Source organism: Ambystoma mexicanum, chromosome 1q (assembly GCF_040938575.1).
Source record: "Ambystoma mexicanum isolate Mex_15411 chromosome 1q, UKY_AmexF1_1, whole genome shotgun sequence".
NCBI classification, from domain to species: Eukaryota; Metazoa; Chordata; class Amphibia; order Caudata; family Ambystomatidae; genus Ambystoma; species Ambystoma mexicanum.
The window spans coordinates 632,537,246-632,556,931 of record NC_090922.1 but is presented as its reverse complement, the minus strand read 5'-3'; the positions used below and the strand labels follow the sequence as shown (position 1 = coordinate 632,556,931).

General features: G+C 44.2%; 1 long non-coding RNA gene across 1 annotated transcript; it reads right to left on the bottom strand.

The window, feature by feature from the left end:
- Window positions 1-995: 995 nt before the first annotated feature.
- LOC138521760 (uncharacterized) lies at window positions 996-17,440 on the bottom strand. Its single transcript, XR_011283114.1, has 2 exons — window positions 17,352-17,440; window positions 996-3,194 (listed from the first exon to the last, which is right to left on the bottom strand). It is a non-coding gene; the product is annotated as an uncharacterized lncRNA (long non-coding RNA).
- Window positions 17,441-19,686: the final 2,246 nt, after the last annotated feature.

The window sequence follows — 19,686 nt, the reverse complement described above, 5'->3', positions numbered from 1 at the left end:
AATACTGGCTTAATACTCTTACGATAACCCTTTCCAAGATACTGTATGGATTGAGGTGCTTAACACTACTTACAATTGACTGTCCATTGACTGTCCCCTGTGCAGATGGGGTTTGAAGAGTGCTCTTCCTGACACAGAATATCAGTTACCAGAGACAAACACAAGAAACAAATACAAACAATCATAATCTTAAATATGTACCAAATTAGCCTCTACATACAACCGTCTCTTTCCTCAGTTGACCAAAGTCTCTCCGAGCCCAAGTTATCCCCTTCAGTGAGAGCCCTTTAAGACAACATGTCTTATATTTTCTAAATGGCCCATGGCATTGCTCAAGGGCTTATCCACATCTCACCTGGGTCCTCCTTCGACCAATGAACTCTAAGTCATGGCACCAAAATTGCAGTGGATTACAGAAGTGAGACTGAAATCAAGGATGAGATTGGTTCACCAAATCTTTAATAGAACCACTGTAGGATGAGCATAGACGAGAACAAAATACAATTCCTATGCATCCAAGACAGTCCCACGCCACCCATATGGTCTTCATATGTTTTCAGTAAATTGACTTCAGTAGAACAAGTGGAACATTTCATGATCTTGTTAGGGAGGATTTCTGTATCCTCCAATTAACACAATGGCTGGCTCTGTAGAACCAGGAAGACTCATACACTGAATGCCATTTTCCAGTTTTCCAAAAGATAGGTAATGCAGATATGTACCTCTAATTCAGGTAAGCCTTTTACTCTTCTAAAAACATGTATTTGCAGTAACTTGCTAGGACAGCAGAATACAAACGTGTGTTTAAATACATTGTTAGTTGCCAAGTTCCTCGTCTTCATTCCAACTTAAGACATATGTTTCAAAATGGATTCCTTTCCTCATCAATATTAGGCCTGATGTTAGATATGAAGGTGTACAGGGGATCCTGCTTCCCATTCCATCAGGCATCCATAAATTCTCATCCTTCTGGCAGAGACATGAAAAGGCAGACGTCTGGGAGTCACAACATGTCTTTAATGACAAGACACACTCAAAGGCATTTTTGCCTCCAACACATTGTTATAGCTTTCTAAGATTACGCAACACTTTCATGCAAATGAACCCCTTGTACAGGGTTTGCTTTGGATAGGTCAATTTAGTCATAGAGAAAACATTCCTTCAGTATCATTGGATAGCTTTTTGTCACATGTACAACAATTCCACATTAGCACATCTGGCATCCACAATTTTCTCTGACGCACGAAACTGATATGCCATTTTAGACTTGACTGGACACAACTATGACAGTGCTCAACTCCTTCCAAGAACATCTCCACGCACCGATGTCTGGGCCTTTATCTGTTTGCTGAGGTTCGGCCAAGTTAGTTTAGTGCTTAACACGATTGGAGAATATATATATGCTCTATTTTATGGTTGCCAAAATAATACAGCTGGTCTCTCAGAATAGTTTGTATGACACACGTTGTACCCTGCTCCATAGGAATATAGATACATGTATCTAAGTTTCTATTGATGGCCTGGCTTTATCACAATCTTGTCTGATTTCTTTGCCAATTTCCATTTTTAACCTAACATACCTCATTATCTCACTGCAGCTTGCTGCCAAAGACTGTCTCCAAATACATCAGCTGCTCTTGCTTGTCTGAAAACCTGTGGCATGGGTTGTAGTCATCCACACCTGACTTAGGACTGGAAACCATTTTGTATTTAAATATTATTTCCTAAAATATATTTTTGTCTGACAATGCACCTTTCTTCAGGGAGCTATATTCTTTATTTAGTCAAGCATCTCTCACTTTTGTATCCTTTATGCATGATATATCCTTATACACGTATGGAGAGTGTATGGCATCTAAAGCACCCTTCATTTCCTGGGCCATCCCAGCCCAAATGTGGGCAGTGCTTTGTGTTTTTATTACTTTTAATAAAGGCAATCTAATCCTGATTTCTACAATGATGGAATTATTTGATCTGCCTTTCATGTTGTCTATATTCAGTTGAGGGGGAGGGGTTGGCACACCCTATACATTTTCCCCCTCTAGTCAATATTCGACCAGTATTCAATATTCAACCACTACCTAACCTGTCCACATTCCCCATATGCTGAGTACCTATGCATCCATATCTCAGTCAACCCCTCAATGCAATGCTGTATCACAACATGGGAGGTATCATGAAAGACACTTCTAAAGAATAATGAGTGTCTCCAACCATATTGTATTCTCCTAATCTAACATATATATGCATCCATTTTCTGGGATGCATATAATCAAAAAATTATATGATAGGTTTGCCCTCTTTTTTTAAAAATATGTTTATTTTAAACCAAGGCAGGACAATTTATAGTACATTGCATAAAGCTATTACACCAATATTCATTCTTCTTTGCTCATGTTCACCCCCATTTCCCCCTCCTTCTTTTGGTATGCATCCATTTTCTGTCAAAAAATTATATGATCGGTTTGCCCTCTTTTAATCCTAGTATGTACGTATTCCCAAACAGCAACTTTGTTTGCTCCCATCTGGTTCCCACCACTGTTACCCAATTAAATGTTAAAATAACATGCAGAGCAAGTGAATTTGGCCTCCACGAGAATCGGGAGAGATCATTAGAACATTTGCTCATCCCTCGAGGGAACCCACCAGCCCAGTTTTTACTGTTCCTTCTTCTTGCAACACTTTTATTCGTATGTATATTTTCTTCTTCCTCCCACCTCACAACACTTCCTTGGTCCCTACCCTCACCCCATGCACTTCCAGTGCATCTTCATCTTATTCGTATTTCAGCTGCACATCTTCCACCCAATCCTTTGTTTTCCTTATTCCAAGTCCAAGGACTTTCTCAATGTAGTCCATACTTATTTTTTCCATTTGCCCTTTAGGCTGCTTTGAAGCAAGTTCAAGGGCCCCTTAATTCATAGGCCATTCTTTCAGGATACACTGTTGTGTGACCACAGAGGACTCAAACCCTCAATCTTCTGATTAGAATAAAATAATCAGTTGGGGTGCAATATATTGTTTCTGGGCAACACAAGGATGGGGGAGTTTCATAAAGAGAGTCTTCCATTTTAATCACAACTGGGCATCTGGCTGGGTCCCAAAAAAACCTTTTCATGACATCGAGGGCTGTTCTCCCTGCTCTCAGGATTGGTTGCCTTCAATCACCTCGGGTGTGGGTAGTGCCCATCCATCTGTAATATAAAAACTAGGTGAGTTTCTTGAACAATAAATACATTTTTTATCATCAGTACTTCCTCCTAAAATCTAAGCATTATGGGGATCATATCCCTTTCTTGAAAGCACTCATACCTCCCAAAAACAATTGCCAATGAATTTCCTCTTTTTCTAATATAATAGAATTGCTGCTTCTTTCTCCCTTTCGTGCATATCTTAGTATCACCTATGTTATATATACTGCTAGCTGTGTGTGTCTATGACATGAGACCAAAAAGAACACATACATAAGTTGTTCTTCTTTCATTTGCCCCAACTTTTCATGGGCTCACGCTCTATTTTATCCTAAGTGACAAAGGAAACATTTTTCTCTGTGGTTGTGTCATTATTCACACCACTGGAGTTACATTGTCCCCTTATTTATGATTAAAAAAATGATAGAATACAAAACAGACAACATTACAAGTTCGAAACATTTTTTCAACAAATAAAAGATGTCTTCTTCGGCCGCTCCCCTTCTTTTTTCTTGCCGCATCCATAACTAGCAATGTTTCTTGCTCCCTGTAGAAACAAATATAGAGGCAAAGTCATGATAAACTAGCAAAGTGACCAGTTATTTCCCTAAAATAGGCCTTTGTTATTCATTTTTTGCTTCAATATGAAGTTGCCGGGGTCATCTCTTTGTATTCTCAGCCCAATAAAATGCAAAACTTGTTTTCTTGAAAAATAGAAACGATGGTTCACTTTAACTAGTCTTTTCTTTTGAATGATCATAAATATAGTGGCAGGCCTGTTTTAATATTTTCTGCTATGCTGAACATTATCTTTGTACTTTTGTAGTCCTCCTCCTGATGGCTTGGGACCGCGTTCTCTTCTTTCTTTGCTGTATTTATTCTGTTAAGACATAAGTAAACATGTTTGTCGCCCTGCCTACACTAATCTTACCTACCCATGATATTGGAAATAAGCACTGGTCCTATTAAATGCATGCAAATGTTGAATATAGCCATACAATGTTTTGCATATCTCTATAGTTTCATGCGTTTACCAGGTATACATATTTGACATTCTTTATCGATAGGATTACAAAAAAGGTGACTCCACCTTTCATCCAAAAAGTCTTCTTCATTCAGTTCATTAGATATGGCCATACTTGCATGTATGTACTCTTCTGTGCTCACACCTGCTTACACCTTTCTTGGGGAAAAAGCTATCTATTTAAAAAGACTGTGCCCCTTACTACCTTCTTTTGTACTCAATTGGGTCTTCTTTCTCTTAATAATGATCAATGGATTGATTCACACACTTGTGTCCACTGGTACATACCCGTTCTTTCTCTACTTGTCCATTAGTACTTATCTTTTTCATAATGTTTCTTCCCATTATATCACTATCATTATACTCCGCTAAGGCCTTAAAGACATTCCTCCCACGCTATAAAAATTACATAAAAAATAATGTTCTTGTTACTTACTCTCATATGTTCTTTTGCGCAATTCTGCTCGAAGTTCTCTCATACTGTCAGATCAATCTTGGCCGTCATACCATCTAGGCCTTTCATTAATCGTATTTATTTTATCAAATGTACTACACTGATTAATTTAAACAGGCACCATCCATTGCTGCTCATTGTTTGAAAATCCAAATATTTTATCCACACCTTCCGTCATCAACCTTATGTAACAAAGTTATTTATTTCCCTTTATTAACATCTTCTATTAATGTGTGTTATATTGTTGCTTTAATAATCATTTCTTTTTCTTTTTTAAAGTTTATTTATTTATTTCACCCCCTGCTTTGTCGTCAATCTTTTGGTTAGGAGCTTCTTTCTTAAGCACTTTAGTTTTAACTGTTTATTATTATCTTATATTCATCAGTCTAAACACAACACAAAACTCTTATACTTGACATATCATAATCCCTTTCATACTTATTTTTCCCTCCTTTATGTACATTTTTCCTCCACTGCCTTAGTGGATGTATTCTCTTCTCTTTTTATTACCCCTTCTGGGAGTTTGATGTGCACTCTTCTACATGGCCCTGCCAGTAGGAATCTGTACCACTCTTATATGAAGTTTTATAGTGCACACCCTTCCTGTCTCTTCTTGAGCCTGTAAATTCAAGATATCCCTATCTCTCTTGCATTTATAATCCCCAAATACCAGTTATCTAAACAATCCCTATAAGAAAACGGAATAATGTACCCCCTTTATTCTTGACAATCATGCTAATCAGGGTATGTGCTCTATAAAAAAAATATTAATTTGACCTAATGGCACACCCCTTTACATGTTCAGGCCTTAAAAATACTAGTATGATTCCTTGTGTGTCCACATAATTAATCCCCATAAATAGTGCATGTTATCTCGTAGTTACTTACTGAGATCTTTCCTCAATACAATTGTTAATTTGTTATAAAATATATCATGCTTTCTTTTCTATAGTGTGTGTAACCTTAGCCCTGGTGCTATTGAGAGTACTCCCTCTCATTACTTGTTGCTTCCCCATTCTAGATACAAATATTTGCATCAATGCATGCACTTTTAATAGTGTTACTGAAAAAGGTGCGCTATCTTATTAATTCTTGCTGTTCACCATAAATATTTGCTGTGCTTAATCTAGTATCATTTGCTATTATGTTAACCTATTTTTAATGCAATTTGCATTCATTATTACATTTATATTCTCAGCGCATGTCTCACAAATTGTGTGATCTTGGGCACATTTATTTTTTGGAATGCTTTTATGCTGTGCAATGGTGGATATGTGGTACCCCCCTCTGGTAGATTTCCAAACTTGTTTTGACTTTGGTGCATATGCTTGAGTCTGCATGTGTAATATCCTTAAGACTCTGTATTGTATTGTGCTGCATACCCCATTCCTCCTCTCTCTGTCCTTAATTACTAATATTTTCACTGTTATGATTACTTATGGCACTCTCCTGTGTTTTCATTTGCAATCTCTGTCTTACTTTTGCCCTCCCAACACTGTGCCCCTTCTCATCATTTCTCTTCCTTTCCTCCTTCTTCAATCACCTTCGCATTTTCCTTCTGCTGACATTCTTTCTTACCTTCTTGTTACAAATTCTATGAAAATAAACTGTGTGCATCTGCTCCCACTTTTGGTAGCGCATTGAAACCATTTAGCAAAGCACCTTTCCTTTCTCCCAATTACTTTTCATCAATGTATCTAGACTTTTTAAAATGGTTTCCTTCCATTGCCTTTTTCTCATCTGTGTAATTGCCCTATGCATGCTTACGATATATGCTCCTTCGAAATGCTGCATTTACTACCAATACAAAATGCTTCTATTGCTTAAAATGAGATTAACAAATCAGGGGTGCTCTAGTGTGTGCTTATGTAGAACGTGTCTGGCATTAATTCCAAAATAACTAACAAACCCTTTAAAATGGGAAGTGCCTTGTGTAATTTTAAAAACTGATCTCATGAGACCAATCTAATTCACATATGTGTAATGACTGGGGAACATTTCTAGTGTAAAAAAGTAGCCTCACAATATGGTTTAATCAAATATAGAAGTCTTGACGAAACAACAATGTTTCAAAATGTATACCTTTACTAACTAAACAACCAAGGGCTTATCCACCCCACAATCTCATATATTTCAAAGAAGTGCTACCCCAGCACATCGCTTCAACATAACATGCACACATATCAAGAAAAATATTCTCCTAAAAAACTACCCATTTTTTAATTTCTTCAACTGGTGTTTGTTATATGGACCTAAGGCTGAGCTTCCCTACTCAAGAAACACACACATTACATGTATGTGTCACACAAACCTCTAAAAAACATCCGTTTAATGAGTTCTGGTTCAAGGCTGCATATTCATGAGGGTGTGAGTCAGCCCTGGCTCACTTACCACCGTGTACAAAAAATATAACATTTTCAAAATACACCACTCAATCATTATAATACTCTCTCTATTAATAATGTTGATCAAAATCACTCTACTATACAAAACCTATTATTTTGTTCTAAAAAACTAAAAATGACACATTTTAAAAATCTGTCTTTATTCTCAATGTACACTAATTCTATGCATAACCACATACATATCACCTCTAGCTCTACTCATTCGTATTCGTTTTGATCACACATTCATGAATTTGTACTTTTTGCTGTCTCAAATCACAGCCCTTAGAAACGAGATTCACCATAATTTTTTGTTCAATGTTAACTGTCTTTTCTTCTTCATTCTTCACAAAGTATGCTTAATGTACATTTATATATATCTACACCAATCACCTGCTACCTTGTTTAAAAATTAAGGGGCCGATTCATGGAACAAACGTGCGCCGAAAAAAGAGGCGCAAGCTGACGCAAGCAGGCGCAAGCAGGCGCAAGCATGAAAAAGGAAGCGCACATGCACGCGTGCGATTCATGGAAGTCCCTGTGCGTGTTTTTCTCGGGAGGTGCGCCAAACCCATGCGTGGCGCACACGGGCGCACACGTCATTGCAACATCCCGAACACCGCGCGCGATGCGCACAGGGAAAGCGCACAACGTCCGCGCACACACTAAAAAGGGGGCGGGACACGGGGCGTAACATGCGGAATGGGGAACAACGTGTGAAAAAGAAGGCATAACTGGGGAAGTACTGCAGGGAACTACACGGAACGCCCACACGCACGCGAACAACCCGGATTAATGGATTCGAATACGGGAAACCCCTGCACGGCAAAAGACACGCATAGGCGTCAACGCGTCCGCCACACGAAGGCAGGCGGAAGCGTCCCCGCGCACAGTATAAAAGTGCGCGCAAACAGCAAACACGTATATACAGCTACAATGAATGCCCCATTTGTCGCAGCACTGATCGTGGGACACCGCAGGAGGAGGAGAATAGCCATGGCCCCCATTTCTTTCCCCGGACCAGCCTTTTTGGGATGCCTGATGACCACGTCTACGGGAGGTATAGGTTTCCACCTCATATCATCCTAGACCTCGACAGGGAGTAGGAAGATGACCTTACATCCCCCACCCTGTGCTCCCAAGCATTGAGCCCCTTGGAGAAGGTGCTCAATGTCCTGCATTTTTTGGCCACTGGGTCATTTCAGCATACTACTGCCATAGTGGGGGGGGGTCTCACAGGCCACGCAGTCACGCTGCCTACACCAGGTGTTGGCAATCATCACTGCACACCCCTCAGTCCGCAGGCACATATACATGCCCAGAAGACCCACAGAAAGGCAGGCCGTGGTCCATGACTTTTACATGGTGGCTCACCTCCCCAAAGTGCTCGGTGCCATAGATTGCACCCATGTGGCCCTACGTCCACCTAGGGCCACTGAGCACATCTATCGAAGCTCAAGCACTGGCATTCCATCAACGTGCAGGTTGTATGCGATGCTAAAGGAATCATCCCCTCTGTCTATGCAAACTACCCTGGTTCCACCCATGACAGTTTCATATACAGAATGTCCACCCTGAGCCGGGCCCTGGAAGCTGGGCAGCATGGCGACACTTGGCTCCTAGGTGAGTACAAATGCCTGTGCACATGCACGCAAGTCACACACAGACAAATACCCATACCCTAATAATCTCAACTATTATCACCTCCCCAGTGGACAGTGCCTACCCTCTGAGCAACCACATGATGACGCCAATCCAGAACCCCACCACACCACCCCAGGTAAGATACAACGATGCCCATATTGCAACCAGGGGCATAGTGGAGCGCACATTCGGAGTGCTCAAGTCATGCTTCTGCTCCCTTGACCGCTCTGGTGGGCAGCTTCTATATGCACCCCCAGTAGTGTACAGGATCATTGTGGCAGCATGTGTCCTGCACAATGTTGCAACACGGCGAGAGGTACCGGTGGAGATGGTGGTGCCCCCACATCCACAACCACAGGCACAGGCGCTGCCCATGGGAGGGGACAGGGCACGTGGCAGCACGGACCCAGCTTGTGGCCACATTCTTCACCTAAACCCTCACCCTTGCGGAGTGCACACAGTCCTGGCACATACCAGGTGACAATCAATGATGACAAAGAGACAGTCAACTGTCACAACCTTACCACCCTGAGAATGTTGCCACGAAGTGCTACATTGTGTGCATCCATAGCTACTTAAACATAACCAATCCTGTGTGACCAAAAGGAACACATGCAAGGTGTGTATCACACCCCCCTGCAAAACAGTCCATCACAATCCCTGGTATGTCACCCAAACCCTGCCAAACCACATCACCCTTTTCTGCTACACCATGACATTGCATGCAATAGCAAAAGGCCAAACCATGACCAATAATATACAAAGTGACATGTCATTCATGATGAAAAATGGCATGAGACAATGATGTCAGACATGGAATCAGATGGAATGACTGACCAACAACCTCCCACACATACAAAGTCAGACACAAATGCTTTCCAACAGTCGTAGCATGAAACCAACACAGAATGCCCGTGCACATGCACATTGGGCATGGCAAAATCCCGACTCCCGAACCCGTGTGCTGTGTGTGTCTCCTGCAACACACTGCTCAGCACACAGCACATTGAGCAGCCATTGTGTTGCAGATACACCTTGAGCATCACATGAAAAAGACTAATGAAATCTACCAGCAAATGACGCTTGTACAGGGTACCCAAGTGGTAATAGATCATGTGCTGCATGGACACCGCAGGCCTGAGAATGCAATCTGTGTGCAGCTGTGACCATGGAAGGGTGGATGTGCGTGTGGTGGATCATCGTGCAACTGTGTGTGTCATTAGGGACATGCACTCAATATATGCATGTGAAATCAAGTGACCCTCAGTGCCCTGTAGACATCACATGTGAACACCCCAGCATGTCAAACCACACCAATCCCCTGACACCTGAAAAGTAAAGACAACACAGGACAGGAACAGGCATTGACCAGCACAACACATCATGTACATAGTACCCCACAATTACAATGTCAGAGTGCCCAAAACACTGTAGGCCAAGCCAACTGTCCAACAACAAAAGGCCCTCACTTACACATCACTGTGACCTTCTGAACAACTGTCTCTGGGATATGTAGCCTTCTTCCTTCAAGTGTACCTGGCTACAGGATCACCCTACCCCTTGTTCTCCATGTTCCAGCTTGCGTGTAAATAGGGTCCAGCCCACTCAGAGCCCACCTTGACTGGTAAAAATACCAAATCGCAGAGCACTCCAAGTAGGCAAACCCACAAACCAGGGAAAAAGGCTGCGAGCACCAATAAACCCTGTAAGAATCTCCAGTAGATGACTTGAAGTAGCAGGAAATGTCAAAGCACATGTACAAGCACAATGATAGAACAACCAAGGTAGCACAGTTGAACCATGGTTCAACAGGATGAATACCATTTACGGTACATTACATACAATGATGATGCAACAACTGATGGGTAGTGTCACAGCTCCGGTGTCCAGGCGCATGAGTAGCACAAACCAACCACCCCCTCCGTGGTCTGGGCACCTGCAAGGTCAAACTAACACAGGCCTCTGAGACCCCGGTAGGGAAGGAGGGTCAGGGATATGTTGCATGGACAGGCATTGGTATTCAGGATAACTGGAAAGAGGGGCAGGAGAGTGGATGTGGATTTGCAAGGGAAAGTAGGCAAAATACAACTATTCACTAAAACACATACTCAATTACAGCAAACATGTTCATCATGCACATTGTACCAAATCAGTCAAATGCAAGCCAAAGAGACACTTATCCCTGGGGTAAGTGCTTGCCTTCTGCCTGCGCACTCTCAGGTCCGGTAACAGGAGCACTTCAATGCTGCAAAGAGAGCGTGAGTTACTAATCTGAATGTGTGTTTACAACACACACACACAACCCCATCCATGCCCCAAAGTAAGTGACTTACACCCCTGTCTGCTGTCATGTACCCATACGTTAGCTTGGACCACCGATGGCACATACACTGTCAATGCAGTAAGGCCGGCGCATGTTGTCGCGCGGGAAATGGAAGACCAATGGGACAATAATCAGACATGATACAATGGTCCCTGGGTGAGCTGCTAGACGCGTATAGCAAGGTGCAACTTCAGTACAAGTTGTGTTCTGGCCGCCGCTGATTCAAATAGGTAGTGCACGTGGCAATTTGCACATGCAAATGACATGCACTCACCATGAGTCTGAGCCTCGCTGGTCATCCCTGTGTACTGTATCAGTTCCTGCCTAGGAACGCTACTACCCTAATTACTCTGCTTCAATGGAGCAGGGGGTACTTGAGGATATGTTTGATGGCCCCTGCGTGTGCCCCTAACAACTTGCAAAGGCACTTGCCATTTGGCCCTCAACGCAGGGCCATCTTAACAGTTTTGGGGGCCCGGGGCACAGACAGCCTTGGGGCCCCCCCAAACCCCCAAAACGTGATGTTGCCCCCCAAAACCCATGTCCTACTCCCACCCCCACCAAACCCATGTCGCCCCCGCGACACGCCACCCATGCCCCCTCCATATCTCAAGTCTAATTCAACAGATACTCCTCTAAGCTTTAAACGGATTATCTAGTTGTTAATTAAATATAAACATTATACATATATATATATATTGTGATCTGTTTCCCCAATAGGATGCTATATTAAGGACATTTCACTTTGTTTTTGTTTCGAATAATATAAAAAAGGGTTAACAGGAATATCCTACCCCAAAAAAAAAAAAAATACATCAAAGAATATAACTTAAAACACAATAGAATAGTGAAAAATAAGACCAGAAATTAAGTGACATAGATTGAGGTTAAATGAAAAAATACATTTCATTGAAATGCTTTGTGGCGAAATGGCTGCATTAGGTTGGACATTCGGGGAATGGACTTCATTGTAATAGGAGCAATCTCATTTTATTGAGTAAACTGTCATATTTTAATAAATACAGAGTAGCAGCCATTTTTGTCTCCACATTGTGCTGCATCAAATTCCCGAAAAGGCCTCACAGTGCCTATCAATGGTTCAGAGTTGTAGTATGTACAATATTGTTTGCATGCAATCTGCAGGTCACATAAATGATGATGATGGCAACAGTCGTTTTACGGATTCAAGTCAGTGGCTTCACTAGTAAGCCTCAGCAGCCCCTGGAGATGGACTTGGCAATGATGCTCTACAGAATGAAATGCAGAGACCGCATGCACTCCGTCTGTGTTTAATATCATAGGGCGACGATGCTCCCAATAGCTATGATCATGCGCTGCATATGTACATCTGATCTTAGATCTCTTGGTGCAGAATGTGTGTTCAGTAGTTTGTCATAACTTGCTCCCGATCAGCCAAGCACTAGTTTAGCTTTCTGTCCAGTGTTTCTATTGGGCACACAGTTTTCCCATAGCACATAAGGATGTGTAGTGTATACTGAATAATACCGCGCTATGTTAGACATTGCTGTGTCTCATTGGACAGCACTGTCCCATTCCCAAGATTTCTCGAAAATATGAGAACAGCTATAACAAATAGGCAAATTTAATTGTATAATCTATAAAATACGGCCCAAAGCATTACATCAGAAATATTTCACCAAACAAGAATAATAAAAAGTGAACAATGACATAGCCTAAAAACAACACAGCATGAAAAAAACATTGGCAATGCAAAAGTGTTGGCTTTTGTGTAGGCATGGAAAAGGAATTTGCAAGGCAGTGACTTAGCGGTATTAACTGGCAATCGATCATAGCAGGTTGAAATAGGTGTGAGTACCTGGGCATGTAATAGCAGCGCCTAGCAATTGCCCGATACTTATATACAAACCAAAACCGTTGGCTTTGCCAATGCTTGTATTTAACAGGACTTCAGTGAAGGACACCCCGTAGTGCTTATAACATTTTTATTACACCAGTAGCTTGTTTACAGCTCCAATTAAGTCATGAACTCTCAGAAGACTGCTTTGAAACAACACTGGCCAGCACTTTGAGCACAAATGTGATGGTAAGGCTTCAGAAAGCTAGCTCAAAGAGATCACAGGGCGATGTGATCTGAGCGCAGAGGGGCAGGAAGTGGGTTGGAATGACCATAAGGATCAGCATGGTCATGGGCAGTCAATAGGAGCATAAATAACCGAACAACACGTACAAGCTGTGTGTCCCTCCTCATATGCCATTTCTCTCTAGCGGTTTTCCAATGCTATAGTTTTGGCTTACAGGTGGCACTGGCACTTTAGCATTACCTAATAACCAGGACTCATGATGGTCATTTTACTGTAGCGAGCATGAGCCAATATTCTCAAAACATTTCTTGGTGCAAAGGACGTGGAGCGCTAGTGCATCTCGTCCTTTGTGCCAAAAAAGATTTTCCCTGCTCTGAAAGGGCGTTTGAATGTAAGCATGTATGATGCATTTTAAGCAGGAATCCATATGAGGCAGAAAGAGCATTTAAATGTGAAGATCACAGCAGGGGGCTTTCTATGCATTTGAAAGCTGACCCTGTATTAAAAGATGGCATGTGACTTAAAATGCACAGACAACAAAGACATTCACTGCACCTGGTTGCAACAGACACAGGGGAATGTGCATTGCATGGAAGGGTCATTCCTGACCCTATCATGAATTTATTTTAGAAAATGGAACAGCACCAGTACGCTGGCCCACTTACATTTCTATTCCTGAAACACAGTGACAGGCCCTCTGTTATTTAATGTGCTCCTAGCACTCAGGGGGGTGCTGGGCCCTGAAATGTATTAGTGATGTGATGGGACTGCGCTCCTGAGGCCAGTGTGTAGAAGGGGGCTGGCTCTGGCCAGTGTGCCTTTTGGGCTGCGTTCCACCCCAGCCCCCTGAAATGTGCAGGTCACCTTTGGGGGAAAGGTAACCTGTCCATTTCTAAAACTAACACAAATAAAAAGTGCATTCTTTGCGCTTTTTCCTTTGTGTTCGTGTTTGAGAATCTGCCGCTGGAATGCACCTGGGTCAAAACATTTGAAAGTATTGGATTATTCATTAGCACTTTTTTAAAAACTGTATGTGAAACTTTGGCTTTGGAGCCAATAATTAAGAAAATACATATGGAGTCCATTTTCTGAGTCATGTCGTGTGAGTTCTATCAAGTCACACTGAACGAGCTTGCACATTTAAAATGACGAGGAGCGACCATGGCCTGCAGCTGAAACCATCCGGGCCTGAAACTGAAAGAGGGGCCGAGGGGGCGGGAAGCAGAGTGGCATTCATTGAGGGGGTAATTACAGGGGGAGGAACTTGCCACAGTGACAGCAGGTCCCCACAAATGAGAAGTTTGGCGTCACAGACAGGCCCACACAGCACGTAGCAATTATCTGGCTCCAGTGGGAGGCCGTGGGCACAAGCCCCCGCCCAAGCTCTCCCAAAGGTGTGCCCAGGGGACTCTCCCTCTACAAAGCGGGCTCACCACCACCCCACAAGAGCCTGGCACTATGCCAACCAACCGTCCCTTTTTGGAGGAATGCTCTGCATTTTTTCAGCCTAAATATTGATTTTTTCCGAGTCAAAGGAAAACACATCCCCCATCTTCCTCGTGCACAATCTTCCTCTTAGATGTTCTTAAAGCCCAGATGCTATGCCTGGCACCAGCAATGCCATCTTTCTCAACAGAGGTGGGTGTGGGCAATCCCTAGCATTTTTCGCCAGCACCTGGTATCAGGAATTCTGCCTTCTTCTATAGAGGGGGCTGTGGGAGCAAGGCCTGCCACCCCCCACCAGCACCTGAGCTCCAGTAACTGCACCTTCCTTTACAGAGGAGGGCGGGTGTCAAGAAATGTTGGAGGCTGGAGACGTTTCTTTACCAATAATAGTTTTTAAGTCAATTTAAATGGCAATGTCAGCGTGCACAGTGCACTCCTGTAATGGGGATTTCACTGATTCCAAAATAGGGTGTCTGGGTAAATTACTTGTTTGCTCATGCTCGAGGCGCTTACGAAACCCAAGCCAACATGGCAAGGACGGTCTGAACTGTTACCTTCCTTTAATGCTGCCGCTGACATTGGGAGCTTAGTGCTGCTTAAAACACGCGCCCAATTGAGACACATCTTTATGCTAATTATGTGATTAAAGGCAGTGGTGTGTATTCCCCCTCCCCTTTTCAAGAGCCCATTACACCAAGCGGTAGATACATGGGAAACCACATTGTGCATTTAAACGGGGCACATTTATAAATTGCATTCTGGTACTTGTGAACTGAAATCAACCTTTGGGTGCTGGTCCCCAACTACTGAAACGTATCGTGGCTGCCTCGTAACTCTAAAAGGAGGAGTCACCATACCGGTAGACCTACCCCCCCGCTGCACCCCTTTGCATTAACCCAGACACCGTAAAATAAGTCCTGCATTTATAATGTCCGCAGTCACCCGCCCCAGCACTTAAAACCCACTTTGAACGCGCATTAAAACAGGGCAAATGACTAAATTGTAGTCTCAGTAGGTGATGAGGGGAACCAAACGACAAAACGTGCTCAAAAACCGCAACCACATTTGCATGCAGGACCCCAATTAACCCGACCCCCATCCCGTTAGCCATTAACGCCCCAATTCCACTTTTCTCTTGTCCCAGTCGCCAATGGGCCCCCATTCCATCTTCACAGACCGAATTTGTTCAAGCTACAATGCCGTAATTTAAACTAATGCAAGTTTCGTATTCTTAAAACTTAGCAGAAGCACAGCGCCATGTGTGCGGCCATAACCGTAATGCATTAATGCCTCGGTGCCCTGCATAAGGGCGCTTGTTGCATGAAAGAAATAACGAGCGCTCAAATGCCTGAGGGTTCACAGCGCTATGTACCTCCTAAAGAGGCACGTCCAGCAAGAGGTTTACACTGCCATTCACATGGGCATGAACACTAATCTGGCCAGGATTAGGAAGGATGTTGGTATCATTCGCCACCCAAGTAAGGATAGGGGATATTAGCAAAGTGCTAGTCACAGGGCCCACATGATGTTTTTTCCATTGCAGCTGGTAATGAAACAGCCTGCTCTAGCGGTTTCAATGGGTAATGGCATATTTCGCTATCATTCCTGCTTTTAATTAGGCACGTGACCCTTTCAATCAGTTTAGAACTAAGGCAAAGCAAGAAGCATTTCGATCAAGTGCGATTTTATGGGCCGTAATAGGCGCTATACAAATACCCAATAACATAACATATACGAGGCACAGCCACACAACTCCAGGTGATGCCTACTTATCACAAATGTGGCTTAAAATGCCCAAGCACTGGTATTACTTGCCACGTGTAGTCTCATATGCCAGGGATAAGTACAACCTCATATACACAGGTGCAGCATTATATCCAAAACACAATCTGAAAGGCTCAAGTACTGACATCTATACCAAATAAAGTCTCGGGTACGCTCTACATAAATGAATAAATACATAAATAAAACTGCAGACTCAAATACCCGAGTACTACCTCCTTTTGCCAGGAATAGGTGCAACCTCACATGTCCAGGTGCTGCCGGAATATGCCAAGTGTGGCCTCAGATGGGGGAGGGCTGAATCTAATGTCATGTAAAGCTCCATTTGCCAGGTACAGGAAAAGGTCCACATGTCCAAGGACTCCATCATATGTTCAGTGAAGCCTCACCTGCCCTGCACTGATCTACTATGCCACATACAACGGCATATAGAAAGTATAGCTATGACCCTATAAGTCCAGATGCCCACTGCATCGTCAAATACTGAAATGCTGCCATCTCAGACGAAAGGAGGATAGTTCTGGGTCACCACTCTCGCCTTGGAAACAAGACAACACGAAGCAACACAGGTTCGATCCCAGGGTCGGCACTTAGAAATCTCACGGGTACTAAGCGCGTTATAAATACGCAACTAAGACATATTCAACAGCGTCTCGATGCCCCCGGGCTTTTTAAAAATGCAAATAAATAAGTGCAACATCGTATGCAATGCATTGCCGAAGCAGAGTCTAGCCCATGTTAGGAGACCCTTTCTGACCCAGCCCTTCTAGCTTTTCAGAGGTTAAACCTATTCGGAAATTGCCTGATTCACTTGTGGGCCAGCATGCCTCTATGAACAGCTTTCAAATCATAATTGCATTTTTAAGTTGCATTGTGATATCGATTATGTAGGTCACTCAATAAGTTACTGGTCACCAGTCTGCCAAAGCAATTCTGCAGTGTGAAGTCTACCGAATTCCCAGGCAACCCATTGTGCTGCAAATCCATAACAATGGCAACTAGGTGCCATGTGTAAGAGCCACAAAACATAACACACTGACCTGGTGAAGAAGCGTGCTCTGGGAAGCTAGCCACACAATTTTAGCTTCAGAAGCTCAGTCAGCACGCGTCGCTGCCTGCTGCTGCTGGCTTGTTCTTCTAAAGGTAAGTAGGAGGCTGCAAGCTACACAGCAGTGCATTGCGCAGTGCGCACTCCAGCCCAGTGAGCTGGCACGTGCCGTATTCCCTGCAGGGTGGGGGAGGGGAACGCACGGCTCGTGGTCCTGCATCGTTCTCCTCCCCCTCCCCCACTGTTGTTGTTCAGTCAGAATCAACATTGCCATTGGGAATCGAAACCAAGGCTTCACAGGTCACAGAAGTGTCAAGATTCAGGAACAGGGCCCCTGTTCCTGAATCTTGACACTTCTGTGATCTGTGAAGCCGTGGTTTCGATTCCAAATGTTGATTCAGGGGCCGGGGCTGCACTGCAGTGCAGCCTGCACGCACACGCACATACATTTTAAAAAAACAGACACAACGTGTTCAGCACTGGGGGCCGGGGGTCCCCTCCAGGAGCACCAGGATGGGGGGCCCGGGGCACGTGCCCCGTTTGCCCCCCCATAGAGACGTCCCTGCCTCAACGCATGTCAGCTGTACTGTGTGCTTCTCCAACAATGCGTGGCAAACCTCCCCAGCACTGGTGCTACTTAGCATCCATGTGCAAGTCGCCTGGTGGAAGGTAGGCTGCAGCGTGGGCCCTTGTGTTGCTCACCTTGCCAGGAGCTCCTGGAAACATGTCTGCTTCTGTTGGACGTCTGAGCACAAGCCCTGTGCATCTGCTTGCACACACATCCACACGTCTGCACCAACGAATGTGGCCAGTTTCCTGGATTACTGGACCCTGTGTCTGCTGCCAAAGGTAGTCTGGAGGCTCATCTTCCTGAAGAAAGGGCATTAAACAAAGCAATAAGGCTGGAAAGTTCCCTGTGTGTGTGTCTACATGCTGGTTGTCACAGGGCCAGGTTACAGAGCTACATCCAAACTCCTCCCACCATCAGTGTCACTTTGACAGGCCAAGGGTGCAGGCTACTGTCTACAGCATGAAGTGCATCAAGCACAGATACAGGCAGGAAAATGACATACATCACAATCCACATCAATCAATGGATAAAACAATCACATACTCACCCAAATTCATTACAGACATCGGGTGGATGAAATGCAACCAATCCCCACTAGGGGTGTTAACACAAGTAGTACAGCAGCAGACAGGCCACAGTTATGAGGCAAGTCCAAAGCCCTTGTGTAATTTTTTGTTACACCGAACCATCCTAGCGAGCCCATGGATAAGAGAAGCAGGAGTGGCCTATGTGAGTTAGTACCCCAAGCTGCAAACACATACACAAGACAAGCTTGAAGGGGCCAGCTGGAACAGACAGTGGATGCTTTCAAAAGCCACAAAGCACCACACCGTCAAATGAAAGCAAAATATGCAAACAATATTAAACTATATTAACTAATTAAACTAACAATGAACAACCTACATAACCTAATTAAAATTACTCTCAAATAGTTAATATTAACTAACTAAACTAAAATCAAAAATGGCCACATATGACCCGGGGGGCGGTACAGGGTGCACCTCAACACCCACATGCGATGATGTTGAGGCAACAAAAAAAACCTCCATGGGCTCAACGCCTGCACAGCGTGACCTGTGTGGGAGATATTTCATCCAGAATAGGAGGACGTGGGCCAGGAGCCTGACCACGCCTAGTCGCAGCTTTCCCCTCATCGGCAGCAAGTCTGCACGGGTGAGCCTGGTTCTGTGCGGCAATGACACGCAGGTCTGCATGCAGAACCTCCCGTGATACACGTGCTTCCTCTTGCAAGGTCACACGTGTAACACAGAGTTCTTCCTGCATGGTCTGGCTGGACAACTGATGCACCTCCCGGGAAGCACGTAGCTCAGCCGAGATGGTACGCTCAAGCTGCTCAAACCTCTCCTCCAACCGCACCCTCAGGGACGTCAAGAGGGCACCCAGAGGTGATCTGAGGGACCGATACTCACCCCTCAGGGCCTCCATGTGTGCCTCTGCGTGAGCAGTAATTGCTTGACGCAGAGACAACATTTCAGCCTGGCGTGCCCTGTCAGAGACCGCCATGCTCAGCCTGAGCGAGCGGGCTGTGGACTGCGCCGCCTGCTGCTGGAGAAGCACCTGCCTAGCAGGGGGGAGCACGGATTGGGCCACACGTTCCATGCTCACAGCGATGTTATCAAGTGCTGCCCCCTGATGTTCTGAATTGGCAGGCATGTCTTGCTCCCACTCAGTATACCTCGGTGGCGCGCGGCCACCGCGTTGCTGGGCTTGACACCTGCAGGACCCAAGGACCGGG